Consider the following 21,107-nt stretch of genomic DNA (forward strand, 5'->3'; position numbering starts at 1 on the left):
AATAATATAGAAAGTACCTACTTTCCCCATGAGGTATACCTGTTTTTTGTGGTTTCTTCAATCAAAAAAAGAATAGATTCTTCCACTGTTTAGCAGAGTTGGATATGTTTTAAAGTCAATCTTTTAATAAGAGTGACTATTTACATATCCTAAATCAAAAAGCAATTCTCTTTTTCTGACATTAATACTTAAAAATGATTCTTCTATTTGTTTTTACAGGACTTGGTTCACTGCCTTCTGAATGCACCTGATACAAATATCAGATGTGAAAAACATAAAGCACTGTTCCTAAAGAAGGACATTGGTCAGATATATATTTGGCCATTTAGAATATTCAAGCATAACTGAAAAGCTGATAAATAAATACTCCACTAACTAGACAACAATTTTAAGACAAGATCGATAGATAGTTCAAAATTGACTCAGCAGTGGGGACCCAGCTATAAAGACCTGTATATAGAAGAGATACGTAAAAATAATTAAAGACTTAAAAATTATAATAAAAGGATAGATTATGGATAGAAGCATTTAAAAATTAAATCTCTTTTTGGTTTCTTTGTCAAGAAGCTAATAAGGTTGTATACACACACAAAGTATGAGTGTGTATATAAATAGAAGTATGTGTCTCTTTCTTGTCTTTTCAGATAGATCTCAGAAGACCATCAACAACTTGGGTAAAAATAGAAGAATAAAAAATATATGATTTTTGCAGATATAACTAAATCTTTGCAAATATGTTAAGAGGAAATAAATAATGTAAAGTAAATTTTTGTGTATTCTAAATTAGAATATGTGTGAATGCAAACTCAAAATAACTATATCTTTTAAAAAGTCCAAAGTAATAGAAGAGCTACTGGCTCTTTTTAGAGTTAAAAATTATTGCCACACAGATAAACTTGTTTATTAAACTGGGAATAGAAAAACAATGGTAGATAATATCTTATTTATATTACTTTGACATTTTAAAAGTGTTTCTTTTTTGCCTTGGTAAATTGTAAACAAGAAAATTAACTATAAAAGATTAGAAACTATATTCTGAATATTACTTTCTTTTCCTCTACAATTTTGCATGCATCTCCAAAAAGGTACCTTGATTTTTTGAGAATGAATGTGGAAACCACAGCCACTGGATTCGTATATGAAAATCTGTATGTGAATTCCTGCTCTGTAGTCTCAGGCAAGTCCCTTGAATCCCTTTAGAACCTCAATGCTCATTGGGGATCATAATATCAAATTTATTATAATTTCAAATGCAAACGCTGTTTTCCCCTTAAAATTTTAGCTTCGTTTATGTGTCTGTTATTCTTTTTATAATCTTATTGAAACAAGAAAAACTTTCTTCTCTTTTGCCACAATTAAAATTCAATTATTTCATGTTGAACAGACTAAACACACATAAACAATCAGGACTTTTGACTGACTTTACTACAATTGCTTTAAATATTTTAAATGGTAATTCTAAAATTGAATTATTATGTTCTCTTAAAGTGTCTGAACAGTCTGACAAATCAACAGTAGGTCCTTAACAAGAAAAACCTAAGCATTTAATTCTTGCATTTACCCTTACAAAATAGTAAATCTTAACTTCTTTTAAATATTTCAAAATTTTTCTAAAAAGTTGGTTAATTTTTATACACAGTACTTTTCAACTTAAACGGGTAAGTCTAAAATCAGTTATTTATTTACAAAATTAAAAGTGCAAACACAAATCAAATCTGGCAAAGACTCCTTAGAGTCTTAAATATAACAAGCACTTTTTACACCAAACATGTAGAAAGGATTCTAATTAATACAAACTTAATTCTAAATAGCTCAATGATATTACGGTTTGAGCACTCAAGAGCTCAATATCCAAAATCTGAAACGCTTCAAGATCTACAATTTTTTGAGGACCAACAGGACTCCAAACTGAAAAATTCCACACCTGGCCTCATGTGACATATCACAGTCAAAATGTAGTCAAAACTTTGTTTCCTGCTCAAAATTATTAAAAATGCCATATAGAAATGCATTCAGGTTATATGTATAAGGCTTATATAAAATACAAATGAATTTTATTTTTACCATTGGGTCCCAATCCCCAAGATATCTAATTATATATATGCAAATATTCCAAAATTCAGACTCTAAAGCATTTTTGCTCTCAAGCACTTTGGATAAGGGATACACAACCTGTAATACCATGAGTTTGATATACGTCATTGTCTCTATATTTTATTCTATTACTACCCAAGGTTAAAAAACATTCTCTACGGAATTTTGTCACCTCAAATGGGTTAAATTTTTTTATTAGAAATAAAATTGAAAACAGGATGTAGATGCTGGGAGCTATCTATGTCTAGGGTAATTTTCTGCATAACACCGATATTAACACCCAGAGCCTTAATTATAATTATATTCATCATAACAACCAGAGATTCCAAATCTAAACCTTTCAGATGGAGGTAACTTTTGGGGGGTCCGAGTTATACTCTTAAATAATTTCGGGTGATTTATTTTGAAACCCCAATTTAGACCTAAATTCTTTCAGTAACCTCTTCGCAAGCTCAATTAATTGCGTATCAATTTAGGATTATTCTAACCTGGCTGGAACACAACCCTTACAGATATTGGTCTGTCGTTCAGGTCACAACTCTGAAATCATGCTAATTATACATATTAGCACCTACCATGAGAGCTGAAAGGCAATTGAACATAGAGGAACATTATCTTCAGAAATTAGCTACCACACCTGGAGCGTGGTCAAACATTAATAAACTGTTCAGCTTTTGTCACCCTGGAAAATTTAAAATTCAGAGCCATTTTATTTTGATCTTTTGGAGTCTAAAATATGATTAATGACACATTTAATGAGCAATCTAATTTTAAGGAGGAAAGGTTATTTGTTTTACCCTCTCACAATATGTGCAATAAAAAGTGGCATCTTTGAATGGCAGTTGCAAATGAATGCTCTTGGATTTGCCATGAATAAATATTCAGTCATGTCATAATTATCTATAGAATTGAACCGATTTAAAATTTATTCTTCAAATGAACAATAACATTTTGAAATGGGTACTCAACAATTATAATTTTAAACCATATGACATACTTTATGATCATTTTCTGACTTTTGTGTGAAAAATACCTATTTATCAGCAAGGTCAACTGAATTTCCCTTACTAATATCATTGTGATAATTACATTTATGTGTCAACTTGACTAGGCTATGAAGTGCCCATATTAAACAATATTTTGGACGTGTCTGTGAGGGTGTTTCCAGATAAAATTAGCATTTGAGTCAGGGGACTCAGTAAAGTAGATTGCCGTTTCCAATGTAGGTATCATGTAATCCATTGAGACCCTTAATAAAACAGAAAATGGAGAAAGGGAAAATTCATATATTTAGAGATAGATAGATAGATAGATAGATAATGTGGCACTATTCGTCCTATTTCTCTGAAGAGCCTCAACTAATATTTGAGTAACTCAACGTTGTTTTATTATTATTATTATTGACCAAAATGATATATGTCAGCAAAACAAAATAATCCCACTATGCAGTAAAAATCCATGTGATAATTTTGGTTATGTTTTTGGCCTCTAAATTGTTCTGGTTAACCATGAGTCCAGAGAATATGTGAAGCAAAAGGGAAAGTTCACTGGATAGACGTCTAGCCAACATTACTTATAACCTGATATAAAAGTAACACTCAAGTCCACAGTGTACTACAAATCACTTAAGAAATTTATAAAGGTTCTTAAGAATAAAAGAAAGTCAGCTATGTTCTTGACTCTAAGCACATGGATATCTGTGAACCCGCCTTGCTCTTCATATTTTTATCCTTGAAGGCCAAAATCAGCACGTATTTCTTATATATTGGTCTTTGTTCAAAATTCAACTAATTCCAACTAATTCTGCACATATCATACACATCAAAGTGAAAACGAATTTAGCAGGAATTTCCCATCTATATTTTTTTCATTTGCCTGGTCTGATTGCAGAGTTTATAATTTTAAAGACTTTTAAATTCAAAATTAACCAACACACTACTTTCAGAGACATGTCTGGGTATATTTTTAATAGTATGAATAAATTAAGGGTATGCAAGGAGCAAAATAGAAAACTCAAAGACACTGCATAGCATTTTATTTTCCTTGTGAGAACTGAAAAGGTGGCTATTTATTGAAGGCTACATAACAAACCACTTCACAACCTAGTGGTTAAAACAACAACGATTCATTATTTCTCAAATTTCTGTGGGTTCGCTGGACTGTTCTTTGTATCCAGGTGGTGTCACCATTTCACAACTGGACCAAGGGATCCCAGGAAGCCTCCCTTGCATGCCTGGGTGAAGACTCTTGGATGGAGAGTCCTTGTGGTCTCTCTCTTCATGTGGTGTTTCATCTTCCAGGTATTCCATAAGCCTCTCTTTTCAGTACATACCCTGACTTCCTTCCTGCATAGGGTTTGGGCTCCAAGAACATGAAAGCAGACGCTGCTTGGTTTTTGAAGGGCTAAGAATTGGCACAGCTTGACTTCCACCAATTCTTTTGTTCAAAAAAAATCATGAGGCCAGGTCCCAGTTAGAGAGAAGGAAATAGATACTACTTTTTAAAGGGAGGAGTGGCCTGTATATACAAGGAGGGGAGGAATTGTTGGTGGCCATGTTTGGAGATTATCTACCACAGTGAGAATATTACATTATATTTTATAATATATTATTATATATATAAATTTTTATATTTTCATATATTTTTATAAAGTCTCAGAATGAAATATACATACATTTCATTCTATATATTTATATATATTATATATTTCATTCTGAGTATACAAGACTATTTTTATAACACTTTGTCAGAATAAAAACATTAGAACTTTTGTTTTCCTTAAAACATAAAATTTAGGAAAATACTCAGGAGTAATTTTTTGGAGCATGTATTATATACGATTTCATTTTTCTGTTATTATTTTATATATTTTCCAATCTTTTTTTTTTTTTGAGACGGAGTCTCGCTCTGTCGCCCAGGCTGAAGTGCAGTGGCGCGATCTCAGCTCACTGCAAGCTCCGTCTCCCGGGTTCATGCCATTCCCCTGCCTCAGCCTCCCAAGTAGCTGGGACTACAGGCACCCGCCATCACGCCCAGCTAATATTTTGTACATTTAGTAGAGACGGGGTTTCACCATGTTAGCCAGGATGGTCTAGATCTCCTGACCTCGTGATCTGCCCGCCTCGGCCTCCCAAAGTGCTGGCATTACAGGCGTGAGCCACCGCGCCCGGCCCTATTTTCCAATCTTTTTACTTTGCATTTGTACTTCAAAAATTAACAAAACATTGTTTTACTTGTTTCCATTTGTTTCAATTGAGTATTATGAAAAACGGCTTATGTGAAAAAAAAGCACAAAAACTCAGAGTTTGTGAAATTCAGAGCAAGTTTTGTCTTGTCAAAGCAGAAGAAAGCCCAGATAGACGCATATTTTTTCCCTGCCTATTCATTTCCTTCCTGGGTTCCCTGTCTGCCTGATGCCACGTACCTGGATAAGAAAAAATGATATTTGCCACATACTAGACAGGATGATTATTTCAATGCCTAGGTCTGACTGTATTACTTCATTCTCAAAAATCACCAGTAGCTCCTCTATTTTGTTAAGAACAAAATTAAAAGGCTTAGCATGGGCTGCAGAAACCTCTTGGTCAGCTTCTCGTACTTCTTTAGACTCTTCTGTCACCTGGATCTCTGATCCTCCAGGACTTCATCTTGGCTTTCTCAGTCCCTCGCTCCTGCCATGTCCCCTCCCCTCATCTACTCTTCTTTCCATGTAAACATTTTCTCCTTACATGGAACTAGCCGGTGCCTACTCATGACTTCCCTATGGAAGCCTTCACTGACTTTCCTCACTTGGTCATTTTGTCCTCTGAAGTACCTGTTCTTTGTGGGCACTTAGATGATATTTTATGTAGCAATTTAATTCAAGTACGTTTCCTCAAAATGCCCTAAGATTCATGAGGACAGTGTGTATCTCTAAGCCATGATACTCCAGAGTTTTAAACGTGGTGGATAGATCCAGATAAATAGTTACTGAATTCATCAATCATTCAGTGAGGAAAACGTAATGGATGAGGTGGCCATTGAGTAATTTTTTAGCAGAAAAAAAGTTGATTTACTGCTCAATATGTAAAAAGAGTTGAAAATGTATCTCTCAATAAAACAACAAAACTAAACTAAACTAAACTAAAATGCTACCTGCGGTATTGAGATTGCTTCACACAACTGAATTTGATTTGTTAGTGAGGATAAGGACTAGGTAAACAACTTCTTATTAGCAAACTCCGCAATAGATGCTGTTTTTATTCACCAGTATTTCTTATTCCCCTCTTTCTAGGCACATAAGGAATTTCACTTCTTCACTCACTCTCTTGAGTGCTTTGCTTCAGCCAATGAAATGTGAATTCAAGTGAGATTTATAACTTCTGGGTGAAAGTGTTTAGTTGCCACTGAAAGTCTCTAGAAGTACCTCTTTACTGAAATTGTGGAAGCATGTATTCATATGGTATTATAACACCGACATTCTCATAATGGACAGTTACCTCACAGATGTACACAAAGAAATCTTTGTTTCAGACTCCTAAGATTTGGGGGGTGGTTTGTTATTGTAGCATGTGTCCTAACTTGTTTAATAAATGTGGTTATTCTAAGCTATAAGTAAAATATGTTTGTTTCATGGCTTTAATATTTATTACTAAATATGCCAAAGTTTGAGAGAGAGAGAGAGAGACAGATTGTGTGTGTGTGTGTGTGTGTGTGTGTGTGTGTGTGTGTGTGTGTATTACAGACAGGGGTCTCACTTTGTTGCCTAGGCTGGTCTCGAACACCTGGCCTCAGATCTAAATCAAACAAAAATTGGTTCCTAAAACTCTCTTTGGTTATGTTCTGCCAAAGTCAAATAACATCAAATATTAACATAATGTGTTATGGTAACGTAAATGCAAGTTAAACCAAAAATAAGAAGTTCTTTCTTGTTCTGACTATCTGGAAAGGCAAGTTATACATCTCACATTTTGGGAGGGTTTTTGAAGAAGAAAATATCACACACCTTGTGTATACTTTACCTATCTGTAACGTATAAATTATTTCTTAACTCAGGGATGATTACAATTCCCTTTTACCCTCAAACCTATTCCCTGTTCGCCATGTGCAGTCCTGAATTTTCCTAACATACCAAATTACTGAAAAGCCCACAATATAGATTACCTCCAAAACAAAGGTCTCAAATCCAATTTATAGTGATGAAATAAATAACTACTTAAATTTCCTGACTGCTTCATCACGGAGTGGATTACCATGGTTGCCAAGGGCAGAGACATAAATTGAAGTTTAACATTAATTATCATTTTAATATGTGCTATTTTGTTCACCATTAGATTTAGATGACACTCTAATAGCATACTTGGAATGAGCACAGATGTATTTGAATTTATGTTTCTCTAGTATACTTAGAATCTACATTCATTAAGAAGGCATTTAATGATCACACACCACAAGCCAGACACTGCTAGGTGCTGGAGCTAAAAAGTTGATAACGTTGGACCTATATTTAGAAAACTTTAAGTTGTAGACTTGCTCATGACCGGATGTGCAATTTGGGACAAACACTGATTTATCTTTAATAAGACTAGAACAATAACTGTATATCACTTATAGCTATAAAAATACATTTAGAAACATTAACTATTTCAGTTTTCATCTGACTGTTCTGAGTTTGTGAAAGCCAGGTCAGGTATTGCCGGCTGCACTGTGTACATTTGAAAATCGAGGTTCAAATAATTTATAAAACATTTTTCACATTTTTCAAGGTTTCACACTTAAAATGTAAAAAGTTAAATGTCTTATAAACTTGAAGAAAAGTGAAAATTACAAGTTATCTCACTGATATATGATGAACTTCCTGAGCATAAGAAAAAATGTAAAATATCAAAAAAATAAACAAAGGACAGAGGCTGTCTTCAGCAAAATGAGCAGATACAAATGGTTCAAACACTCATGAAGTATTCATTCAGGCATATATTTTCCAAAAAATGTAAGATAGAGCAATACTGAAATACTATTATCTGTGTATTTGTCTTGTAATCCAATCGGAGAGTATTTACAATTAATAATATTTAGTATTAACAAGGATGGCCACAAAGAGCATTCACCTGCCTGAAAGTACAGAGGGAGTTGTCTTCCTAAAGGACAATTTAGTAATATACACACTCACATTTTTAAAAACCCACAATTTGACATGGAAATTGTACTACTAGGAATTTGTTTTTAAGAAATAATCAGACACATATTAAAAGATTCAGGTACAAGGGTATGATCATAGCATTGTTCAATAAATTGTGTAAAAGATAAATATCTAATAATAGGTTATTGGTTTGAGTAAACAGGGAACACCCATCTGGTGAAAAATCCTTCAGCATTAGGAGAATATTTAATGATACTTGAGAATATTTATAAGATGTTAATTAATAAAAGCAAGCTATAAAGCAGAACATATGCATTCATTCCAATTTTGTATTTTAAATGCACACACACACACACACACGTACACACATATACAAGATTACTGAATGGATGCCATATGCAGAGTAACAGAATAACAATCTATGCATATTTTGTCTTCTCCAAATTTTGTATAATAAACATATGATTTTATAATTGGAAAAATGTATTAAGCAATATTCTGTTGGCTATTAATTTTCCTTCACTTGTTATATACATACTAATTTACCAAGGTTATTAAATAATTTAGTGTAGTTTGCAAATTTTGAACAAATTTTACCTTCTTAGTAAATCCACTAGTACTATCCACTTGATGAAAATGAATAACTTTCAGGTAAAGAGTTGGGTATATAATTAGGAAATTCCATAGACATGTATATAATATGAGATCCTATTTTTGTTGATCCTCTGAAACAACCCAGAATATATCACTCTCTATAAAAATAGAGGAATGATTATTTTTCTTAGTAAATATATGTTTCTTTTTATTTAGTCTTTTTGGTGCATCTCACTATGCAAGTTTACTTTATTAAAATAATCATCTTGGAATTAAATAATTTAATGGCTTCTAATGCTCATTTGTCAGGTAAGACCTAAAATTAACAATGTTAGCCCCCCCTTCCACTTGGTAGGGATGTATAGTTAATTGAATTCAAGAATACATATCAGAATGTCAATTTTACAGGAGCAGAACTCTTTTCTGTCTTGTTCATAGCTGCATCACTAGTGCCCGAAATAGCATCTATTACACAGTAAGTATTCAGCCAATATTTGTGGAATTGTTACTAGTATATATTGTTGAATAAAAATATTAATATGGTAATTTAGTATGTTAAATTATTAATCAGAATTAACTAGAATTTTTTTACGAATTGAAGACAGTTTCATGTAGAAAAAAATCATAAAAGAAAATAATATCCAGGGGCTAATACTCAAAGACTAACATTATTTTTGGATATCTAAAGATATATGTGAATCTTGAAACTTCACTGGCAGAAAATGAATTTTTGTTCCATGTTTCTTTGGAAAAATGACTTTTGCCTCATAAGTAAAAGGAGCCCCCTAATGGTAAAAGCAATTGGCTCAGGTATTGTGTCTTGTGTGTGTAATTTCTTAAAAACCGCTATTTGGCTTCCTATGTTGAACTATGCATAATGAACAGATTATTTTTCTTTAAACTCCAGTCTCTCTTTTCCTATGAGAAAATTGTTTCCGTTTATTGCATAATCACTCTGTACATCTGCATGACAAAAGGCAGAATAAGAATGAAGTCAGTAAAAATAATGCTTTTGCCACCTAAGTGCCCTAAAGAAAGCAGATAGAAAGCTTCCTTCTCTTGTCTACAAACCACATATGCACAATCTGCACAAAGTGATAAAAAAAAGTAAAGTCGGCACCTCTGAAAAAACTATATTTTATAACCACCAGCTAATTCTAATAGAACTATTTTCGGCATATACTTTTGTGGTAAATTTATAAATAGGGCTGTCAAAATTCTACCTGTCAGCAACACAGATTCACAACTGAGCGTGTTTAGGAATTGACTAACGACATTAAATGCCTAGAAAACACCTTCATGTTCTACTTTAAACAAGTGTGTTCTATCAAGTCTAGAATAACAGAAACTTTTTCATCTCAACACAACTTTGAGGATTTTCTTTTTTTCTTTTTTTTTTTATTGAGACACGAAGTCTCGCTCTGTTGCCCAGGCTGGAGTGCAGTGGCGCGATCTCGGCTCACTGCAAGCTCCGCCTCCCAGGTTCACACCATTCTTCTGCCTCAGCCTCCTGAGTAGCTGGGACTACAGTTGCCCACCACCACACCCGGCTAGTTTTCTGTATTTTTAGTAGAGACAGGTTTCACAATGTTAAGCCAGGATGGTCTTGATCTCCTGACCTCGTGATCCGCCCGCCCCAGCCTCCTAAAGTGCTGGGATTACAGGCGTGAGCCACCGCGCCCGTCAGGACTATTCTTTAATTTATTCTGAACTCTGCTGATAGAAAATTAGCAGCACACCTGATTTCTGACTTTCTCTTTCGTTTACTGTGCGTTAGTGATTGGGAGACCCTGATAGATGCCAGAGAGGAAAATCATGTTCTTTCACTAAAAGCTTTATTCCAGCAAGTATATGGCACTCCTGCAATTTAGAAAGATAGCTCAGTGGTCTCCATACAGAGCTCATTACACAACCACATTAGACATACAAATGTAGGAAACCAAATAAATTAAACTTTGAAACAACATGCAGAAAAGGCATTGAAAATAAAATGTCTACGTTCTTTTGAGAGCTCATTCATGTTGGCCTCTTACACACGAGTGATAAATTACTAGAAACTTCACCAAATATCTTATTTGAGTCTCTCCTTCTCGCCTTAAAAGAAGACTTTTAAAAAAGGATTTTAAAAGGATCTATCCAATATTCTCACCTTTATTCAGCAGAAATCATCTTAAAAAAATGGTCCATTTAGCATTCAGCTTGTACTGTGTCACTAGGAATTGCTGTGCTAACAAAGTTTTTGAATAATTGCCTCTACATTTTAAGAATTTGCACACCATTAAACTTAAGGAATTAATACAGCTGCCACTCCCAAAGAATATATAAACTAATAACATCCACTGGCTTGCTTTTCTAACTAAATTCTAGAGCTCCCTAACATATTCTCTCATTGAACTAAACCAAGCACTTTAATTTGTTACAGTAACGTTTGTGGAGCCAATGGAAAGACACACAATTGACATTAACCATTTCTTATTAGATTAGATACCTGAGACTTGACAATGTTTCCAGAAAAAAAAATTAGCACATGTTCCATTTGCCTATCCAAAATAACTCCATGAAACCATGAAAGTACCTGATATAAATAAAATATGAGCAAGTGAGTTTGATGACTTTCTAAACAATGGAAAGCAGATGGGAACAAGTCCAGCCAACATGGAAGTATAGGGAAGTACATGGCACCATGCAACGTGAAGAGGGATTTCTTTTCCACTACAAACACATATAAATGCTATATAACTATAAAAACTCTTTAAGAAGTACATATAGCTGAGGTTAAATGTTAAAGAGTTTAGCCCTCAGAGGCACCAAATGGAGAGAAACTCAGACTGGCAAGGAGATTGTAAAGTTGGAATAACCTCCCAAAAAGGGATCCTTTGCATTACATAGCTGACCTTATAGAAACTTGGTGATCTGGTAGAAAAAAGAATCCCCAAAAGGCAATCAGAACCCAGAATATGCACTGTACTTGGTTGTAGGGCCCAAATTCATTCTGTCTATATGGTAAGATAATTTGAAGCCAAAAAATTCACATATAAAATAGTCCAGAACCAGAGATATTTGTAGAGCCACTGTAGAAGCAATAGCAATGCAATGCTATGCAAAAATACGTACAACTCAAACAATGTTGGTCTCCCATAGAAAACAACATCTGTTGAAGGGAATTTGTCATAAAAAAATTATGAGCACCAGGAAGAATGAACCACCATGAGGGAAATCCAGCAGACAAAAGTAATAAAGAAATTTAACTCTAAATATTAAAATAGTAAAACAATCACAACCTAAAATAAACTTACTGAAATTTTTTCAAGAGCTTAAGAATGGGAGAGAAGCTATTAAGAACAAGCAGAATAGCAGGATAATTTTTAAAAGAGCAATATAAATTATAGAAATTAAAACTTTTTCAAAAAATAAAAGTATAAAATACAGATCAGTAGAAATTACACTGACTGCAACACTAGAAAATGAAAGAAATGAAAAGAAATCAAAGACAGAAGCCTAGAAATAATGAACGAACATTCCTGAAGGAGAAAATAAAGGGATTTAAAAGATGCAAGATTGAAATATACAATAGCTGAGAATTTTTCAGAATTGAAGAAAGATTTAGGAGCTTGCAGAGGCCTAAATGAGATAAATTTGAAACAACTCCACAACTACACACATTGCAGTGAACTTGAAGAAATCAATGACAAAAAGAAATTCTTAAAATCCATCCGAGTGAAAAGACGAATATTTCTTCAAAGGTGTGATAATTACATCGTAAACAGTCCCCTCATAAGTAAAATGATATTCCAGAAGATCATGGAACAGAATATGCAAAAATTGTTGAGAGAAAAGTATCATCCACATAGAGTGATCTGATGAACTACATACAGTATTATTTTAGAATGTGACTAACATATGCGATTTTCAACAAATAAATTTTAAGGGAGTTTAAAACAATTTTTGAACGACCTTAAAATGGTCTTCAGAGCACAAGAAGAGAATCTAGGAGATGCACATAAATAGCAAGAATATGGTAAATAAAGAACTCAGGAAATCACGTCATAAATCTAAAAAAACCTTGACAAAAATATTGGGGGCAGTTTAAAAATAAATAGTGCAAATATGAGCACTGGGAGAATTATCTCAGAGTAAATTTAAACAAGTCATTGTCCTGTTTATGAAGAAGATATATATACTATCTTTAGTCTTTATTTGAAAATATAAAAGTACATTTTATGTTAAAATAGTTATTTACTAAAATATGACAAAGGGAGTATACCATTTTTAACTAATGAAAGTTGAAAAAATGAATAAAGAATATTTGCTCAAACTGATAAAAGACTTTACTAAAAAACACTTCAGTTGAATATGAAATAAGAAGTAAGAAATAAGTCCAACTTCATCAACATCATAGTAGGTGCAGATGAATTAAGTACATTTGTTGAAATATAGGAATTCTGAGACCAGAAATAACAAACATGAAATTGTTGACATGCAGCATGGACTTGATATTCTTAATGAAAATCTCACTTAATGTGTATAAGTTTTCAATGTATGTGATAATACAACATTGCAATAGTGAATATTTCCAATAAATTAAATATTCCTCAATAAGGGAATGAATAATAAGAATATAAAATACATAAGGTGAAATATATCCTAGAACTGTATTTATTTATTTCATTTATTTATTTATTTATTATTTTTTTTTGAGATGGAGTCTGGCTCTGTTGCCCAGGCTGGAGTGCAGTGGCGCAATCTTGCCTCACTGCAAGCTCTGCCTCCCAGGTTCGCGCCATTCTCCTGCCTCAGCCTCCCGAGTAGCTGGGACTACAGGCGCCCGCCACCAACACGCCCTGCTAATTTTTTGTATTTTTAGTAGAGACAGGGTTTCACCGTGTTAGCCAGGATGGTCTTGATTTCCTGACCTCGTGATCCGCCCACCTTGGCCTCCCGAAGTGCTGGGATTACAGGTGTGTGCCACTGCGCCCAGCGAACTGTGTTTATTTATAAGAATGAGTCTAAATAGTCTAATATGGAATGAGTTGCACAAGTTAAGTAAGTATGCTTTCAATATGATACCATTTCCATAATATTTTAAAACAATATTTTATATAGGCATACATATATAAAAATTATATATAAATATACAATTCATGGTAATGTAGAGTGAGGAATGAACTAGGTAGTTACAATGTAGGCCCTTATCATATATTGTATTAGTATTTTCATTTTATGAATACTGAAGATGTTAAATCTCCAATAAAATTTAGCATTTGGTAATTCTGGGGCTGGGAATTGATCATTATTAAATTTAATCCTTCCCTGAATACTTAAAATTTCACACTTTACCAAAAAAAAAAAAAAACATGTGCATTACTGCCAAAAGAATTCAGACTTATGTAACACCTAAAATTGTATTGTGAAAGTGTGAAAATAGGAAAAACTGCCCATCTTTTAAAAAATGGAGTCAGCAGACATGATGTTGAGTTTACAGATTCTGCAATAGAAGTCAAATATATTATTCAAATGTATAATGGTGGCCAGAAGGAAAACATTACAATAAAATAAACTATAGAAAATATCTCTGTGAAATAAGACAGGAAATCATGGAAAGGTCTTTATTTTTTATTTTATTGTTTTCTCTATAATTTCAAATTTTATTGTTGTTGTTTCCAGGTGCATACGTTACTTTATAAAGGCATTATCATAAAAAGAGAACAACAACAACAACAACATAAAACAACAGAAAAGAAATGTACAAGTATTTGTAATGTTTTTCTTTGAAGAAAGAAATTCTGGCTTATTTGTTCGCATGCTTTTCTGTTCATTGCTTTTATTATAAAAAAATCAAATATACCCTTTTTCTTGATCATGTCCAATTGCTTGGTGTATACAGAAATACCATTTCTATTTTTAATCTAGTTGGATCCAGAGACCAGCATCTCTATATCTTCTCACCATTTTTTCTGAGCTCTATTTTAATATCCACTTATGATTTACACTCCAAATTTAATTCTCTACTAAATACCCAATGCAATTGATTAGATGATAATTATACTTTTATTCTTTTCATTGTTTTATGTTATTTTTACCCAGTTGATCCCAAGGCTCATATATAAATGTTATAATAGCAATAATAATATGACAATAACTAAACAGCTAACACATAGAGTGCTTCTTGATTGCCAGGCTTTCTTCCAAGATTTTTTACATATTTACCTGCTGAATTCTCTTGATAATACTGTAAAGTCAATACTAACATTGTCTCCACTATGAATGGAGAAACTGAAGTATAAAGAGGCTAAGAAACTTGCCGAAGACCACAGAGCTATTCTGTGCTAGATATAGGGAAGGAAAGCTACAATGGGTGGCACTTCAGCTCAAGAGCTTGCCTCCTGAATCTTGCTCTCATTATCATTTTATTGACACTGAGAAATTGCGATTTGTTTTTTAGTAAGATCATTAGTTTTTTATAATACTTCATGGGACACATCATGTTCTTTTATTGCCTCTTTTAAGGATTTGAGATCTAGGGAAATCCAGTTATTTATTCATTCATTTATTCATTTAACTGTAAACCTAATACATATAAGTTTTATATTCAGTATACTTTCAAAAAGGATTTGAGTCTACAGATTTTGATTCATGTTACTATGATGTAAAGTTTCTGTAAATTACCTTAGGACTCACTGCAAAATAGTTAAGTAGGCCACAGACTTCATCAATATAAACTAATAGGGGACATTATCGGAAGTCATGCCCAATGGCTCTGTTTTTTCCTCTACAATGTCCTGTGTTATGCCTTTACCATAACAAATGTTTAATACTACAACACATCATGCAGATGAACTCAGTTTTAACTAGGACAGCTCTTTTTAATATGAATACTGACAATAACAACATTCCAATAAAATTTTCATTCAAAAAATTCTTCCAAACTGAAAGGTTGCTATTTAAAACTCCTTAAATAGATTTTTAAATTTCCTCTATTGTCCCACAGAAACAATAAAGAGAAATATAAAAGGTAGCAGTGGTAGTGGTAAGGATAAAAAACAAAGCAAAAACCCTCTGTCTTCAATGAAAATGTTAGTGGACACAATCCCAAAACACAGTTTGAAGCCCATTTCCATTGTAGCCAAATGCTAAAAATCATGGACCTTTGGGGGACATCAGATAAAACCCGTAAGTACTTTCTTTTTCTTTTACTTTCAGGAGGATACAGATTGCCCAAAGACCTGCCAGCTCAACATGGCACATGGATACATATGTAACAAACCTGCACATTGTGCACATGTACCCTAAAACCTAAAGTATAATAATAATAAAAAAAAAGAAACCAGAAAAAAAAAAAAGACCTGCCAGATGAGGAAATTGCTAGAGTGTTAAGAGAAGGAAACATGTATTTACAAGATCACAACACAGAAGTTTGTGCCTTAATAGGTTTATTGTAAGCTATACTATTAATTCAAGTGGCAAAGAAGAGAACAAGTGGTTCTCAAGTAAAGAAGATAACCAACTTGTCAATTAAAATTGAAAAGAAATTTGGATATGAAAGATGTGGAAAGTAGACAAATGAGATACAACATGTACAAAATTGGTGACCCTGAAGAAAAGAAACAAGCAAGATAACCACAATTTGGCCAAGCCCGGTTAGGGGACAAAAACGAAATAGTACAACAAATCCTGAAATAAAAGAATCTTAAATTAATGGCGCAAACCTCAAAAAAAGTTAATGAAAATGTAACAAATCCAGGAATATTCTGTAAAAACAAACACGCATACACACACACACACACACACATACACACACACACACACACACACACACACCCCAAAAAGTCATGTAGGCATTTATCAGAAAAAAAGCAAGTCACATTCAATGACGGAAATTGCAGACATACCTAAAAATGTTGCAAAACAACTTTCAGTACAGGAAGGGTCTCCAAAAATGTTTAAACATTTACACATTTCCAAAAGAAAAAATTAAGCTTGATTCAAGAAAGATAACGTATCTTGCATGTCTAAGGCAAAAGAAATACATGTTCAAGTATGCAAACTCACAGAAAATATACCATCTATGACTATTTCTTTGGTGGAGAGGTACTACTTACTGAAATCTAACAACCCAAAAAATAATTCAAAATAAAGAACACAGGAATGGTGAATTGGGTAGTAAAAGCCTGTTGATAAAGAATAATTCCTTACAAATTTGAAATGAGTTTAAACTGAGACCATGGGAATTCAGCCAGAATGTATGCACTCAATAATATAAAACTGATGTAGTTTAAATTCAGGTGGTATGGGTAGAGTTGATGACAACAAATCATATTGCAAATGCATTTAACTGTCATAACAACCCTTGTTATAAAAGTTTGTTTACTATTTAAACGTGCATCCAAAAAAAATCTTCAAACTATTTCTATTTTCAAAATTTTTGGTCTTAACTGTAAGAGTATTATTCTGCACATAATATCTCCCTTGGAAAGAAATCTATACCTGAAATTTAACAATTTCTTCAATGTTGTTTCAACTTCTCTTTTTTCAGTTTAATTAAAATCTAAAATCAGAAATTAAACTCAATATTTCTGGGTTTTTTTGTTTTGTTTTGTTGTTGTTGTTGTTGTTGAGACGGAGTTTCACTCTGTCACCCAGGCTGGAATGCAGTGGCACGATCTCTGCTCACTCCAAGCTCCGCCTCCCAGGTTCAAGCGATTTTCCTGCCTCAGCTTCCTGAGTAACTGTGACTACAGGCACACGCCAAAACGCCTAGCTAATTTTTGTATTTTTAGTAGAAATGGGGTTTCACCATGTTGGCCAAGATGGTCTCAATCTCTTGACCTCATGATCCGCCTGCCTCGGCCTCCCAAAGTGCTGGGATTACAGGTGTGAGCCACCGTGCGCGGCCAATATTTCTGTTTTTTTAAGTGTAGGATAAGATCTCATTCTTACAGAAGAGTATCTATTATTGACTATATTATCTAAATATTTATTTATTTTTAAAAAGGTGTATAGTAAGAAACCATTCTTACAAAAATATCCCTCATCTTATCTGAACTTAGGCATCGGTATGTCTCCAATGATAGTCGCCAAATTACATGATTGTTATTTACAGGTGATGGGGTTTCCTTTTTGAAATTTTATGTATAGTTTGAGTCATTTTTAATGGGTAGAACTTATACTTCTGCATTCCAATTAATATGCTATTAAAATAAACAGTGAATAAATAAATATTTTGTATTCCTTCTCCTCACATAAAAGAATTTAAAAGGTACAAATTTACTATCATACTACTGAGCATTTTTACTTACTAAAAAAAAAAACCCAGAAGTATGCAATCAATTTAATATACCACATATTCTTTTCACAACATAATTGACTTTTTTCAGTGGGGTGTCTAAACTCAGAGGAAATATGTGATCCTTTTCTAAGTAAACAAGTGAATTTGTTTTCATTAAGGAAAGTTACATAAAAATTCTAAAAAAATATTCTGGTCCTTCACTACAAATATTCAAAGGAAGTAATGCAATGAAGTCATTTATAAATGATTGACTTTTTTGCTAAGATGTGATAAGTTATGCATTTATATAACCTCATATAAAGCTTCATATAAAAGTTTCCACATTTATATATTTGAAATCTTTGGACTGCACAGCCATGACTATTGCTAAAAAAAAAGAAAAAGAAAAAGAAAAAGAAACCCCACTGAAACATCAAAGATGAAATGCTTCTGTATTTCTGTTTTTTTACACAAATTGTGTTAGTATTTTTGTATGTTTGTTTTGTGAACACGCATATGTTTACACATGTGTGTGAAGGAGGAGGGAAAAAGGGTCTGCTTAAACATTTCTTTCCTCATAAAATACAATGCACATAAATTGGTGAATCCTTCAACAACAATAAAAAGATGATAAACCCATCAGATAAATGAAAATTGCTCAAAACAAGCAATTCAATATTCAGCATATGCTCCTTCGTTTACAGACATCTTCAGAAAACATTGCCACTGTAGATAAAATTATGAATACCTCATTTTCCAAATTGATTCTGTGTAATTCTACTGTTCTCTCTATTTTTTCTCAGTGTAACTTCTATTTAGTCATTCTGTGAATGTCTCTCAGAGGACATAGTCAGGATGCTGATTATTTAAACATAAGTAGTTTTCATTTGGAGAAGCAAAAACTATGAATTCCAATTTTCCCCCCAAACCCCAATGTTGTAGTATCCCATTAACATAATGGGTTATACGTGGCTAATCTCAGAGCTCTTAAAAGTTTTGTTCCCAAGTCATCAACTTCTGAAAGTTTCCATAAAGTATTATAAGAACCTTAATACTGACAACTTAACTGGTGTAAATGGCAAAGGAAACTCCAGAGGCTATTATCTAGAAGCTGGGTATAAAGCAAAATGCCAGACAAAATTTGGTGAGCCCATATGACCTCCAGTCTTGCTTTGCTCCCCTTACCAAATCCTCCCCTAGGAAACTTTATAACCGTTCTTTTAAATCATCCGGTGAAAACTGCAAACCCCACCCCTCATCCCTTTGATTAAAAAAAAAAAAAGACAAAAAACATTTAGCGATCACATTTTCCCATCTGCCGTTACAGAAAGGGTGTGTAGCCATCTGAAAGTCCCAGAATTAGCACTGTCATCCCGTCTTGCCCATTAGTTTTACTGCAGCAAAGACTAGTGAAACACTGAAAAATATACCTGTAGTCTTTCTTTCCCTGGTTTGATCCTAACCTTCTGGAATACAGATTCAATACATTTCTCCCACCCAAGGAATAAATGCATTTTAAACATCAGCATCATAGAAACACAGCATCAATAAAGCAGTGACTTCTCCCCCAACCTCAGCTTTTACCTGTTATGCTAATACAAAGACACTGAAAGGAAGAAAAGCTGCAGCTTGCCCAGCAATATTCTCATTGCAGCAGACAGCACAATTTTGTACTTACAGATCTTACCAGGGAAATGTCTCAGGATCTTTACAATTTTTCTGCAGAACTCTGTTTCAAGCTTTCAGCCAGGCATGCTGTGCATCCAGGCAGAACCAAGCCGTATGGAATGTCTATGCAGCTGGGAGATAATGGGACTCTTTTTCCCAGCTGGGACTGCAAGCCTTTTATCCACTGAGTATTGCGTGGCTCTTCTCTGGTCTTAAGCATGAAATACGCTCCTCTCCTGCTGCATTCCTGTCGGAGCCTAGACAATCAGTTCTTGAGGCACATGTGCAAAGCTCTCGTTTGGAATATTCAAAAGGAAAATTCTTTCTACACTGAAAGCCAGCTCTATCTTCATCAACCTTCACAGAATCAGAGAGAGCTGAGAGCAGCTGCCATTCCAGTGGCATGAAAGATTAAATTCACCCTCCTCTTTCTTTGACTGGAGATAGTCACTCCTGTCGGGTCATCAGAAAATCTCTCTTATTGAAAACTGGGTCAGACTAACTACTTATTAGGTTTCCAATAGGAAAGGAAGTAATTTTTTTCTTCGTCTGGTTTCACTGCATTGTCATTTGCAAGCAAAGATTAAGCTGGTCAAGGGTCTGTACTGATTTAGACAGTATTCAAATGTAAGCTTTTTGAAGCGTACCAGTAACTCGTTCTATTAGTGAAGGTGAAGAGAAAAGGGAAATAAAATCAAATGATTGTATGCACTATCACTAAAACCTTTCTAAGTTGTATTTTTTAAATGTGTGTATGAGGCTTCTTAAAAACAGGTAAAGAAAGTGAAGTCAAACAAGTCCAAAAGAGTATTGCTGCTTTCCAAGTAACATATTTGTAATTCCGGAGTCAGAGAACAAGTGTCTGTATGTTTGCATAAGAGCTCTGTAAGAAGAAGAAATGTTTTTTTTGTTTCACCCTGGGCTCTCCAACTAAACTTTTTAATATGTTTGGGTCTTGTCATTGGGTTTTGAAGGGACTAACTGCTTGAAGGATGAAAACTAAGTAATAGGAATTACACGTACATGCACACAGAGACTCTAATGCATACAAACAACTATAACATGAGAAAAGAATGATAGTTTGGACTTATTTACATGTTGGCATACAAAGAAATTAGCATCTTAAAGTAAGTGGATACTGAGAAAATGAAATCCCCAAATCAAATGGAAATAAGTCAAAAGATATTTCTTGGCCTCAGTTTGCTTTCATCTGATGAGCAAGAAGGTTTGTATGACTACATTTTATGACTATGTCCTATGGATTTCTTCACAGGGTCTAACCAACATTATAAGAAGCTTTAGAAAGGAGATGATGCTTCCTAACACAAGGTAAACTCAAAATGGGCTACCCTATTGTTTCTCCCAGTT

The 21,107-nt window shown here is 33.6% G+C and overlaps 1 protein-coding gene across 3 annotated transcripts in view; it reads right to left on the bottom strand.

Moving 5' to 3' along the window:
- CNTN6 (contactin 6) overlaps positions 1-20,310 on the bottom strand; it is a 338,762-nt gene extending 318,452 nt beyond the window's left edge. The window contains exon 1 of one of the 3 annotated variants that reach the window (XM_030802180.1): positions 19,759-20,310. The gene's annotated coding sequence lies outside the window, so the exon portion shown is untranslated. Of the gene's footprint in view, positions 1-19,749 lie in introns of all 3 variants that reach the window. The other 2 variants (XM_030802181.1, XM_030802182.1) reach the window with 2 other exon arrangements.
- Positions 20,311-21,107: the final 797 nt, after the last annotated feature.

This window comes from Nomascus leucogenys, chromosome 21, assembly GCF_006542625.1.
Source record: "Nomascus leucogenys isolate Asia chromosome 21, Asia_NLE_v1, whole genome shotgun sequence".
NCBI classification, from domain to species: domain Eukaryota; kingdom Metazoa; phylum Chordata; class Mammalia; order Primates; family Hylobatidae; genus Nomascus; species Nomascus leucogenys.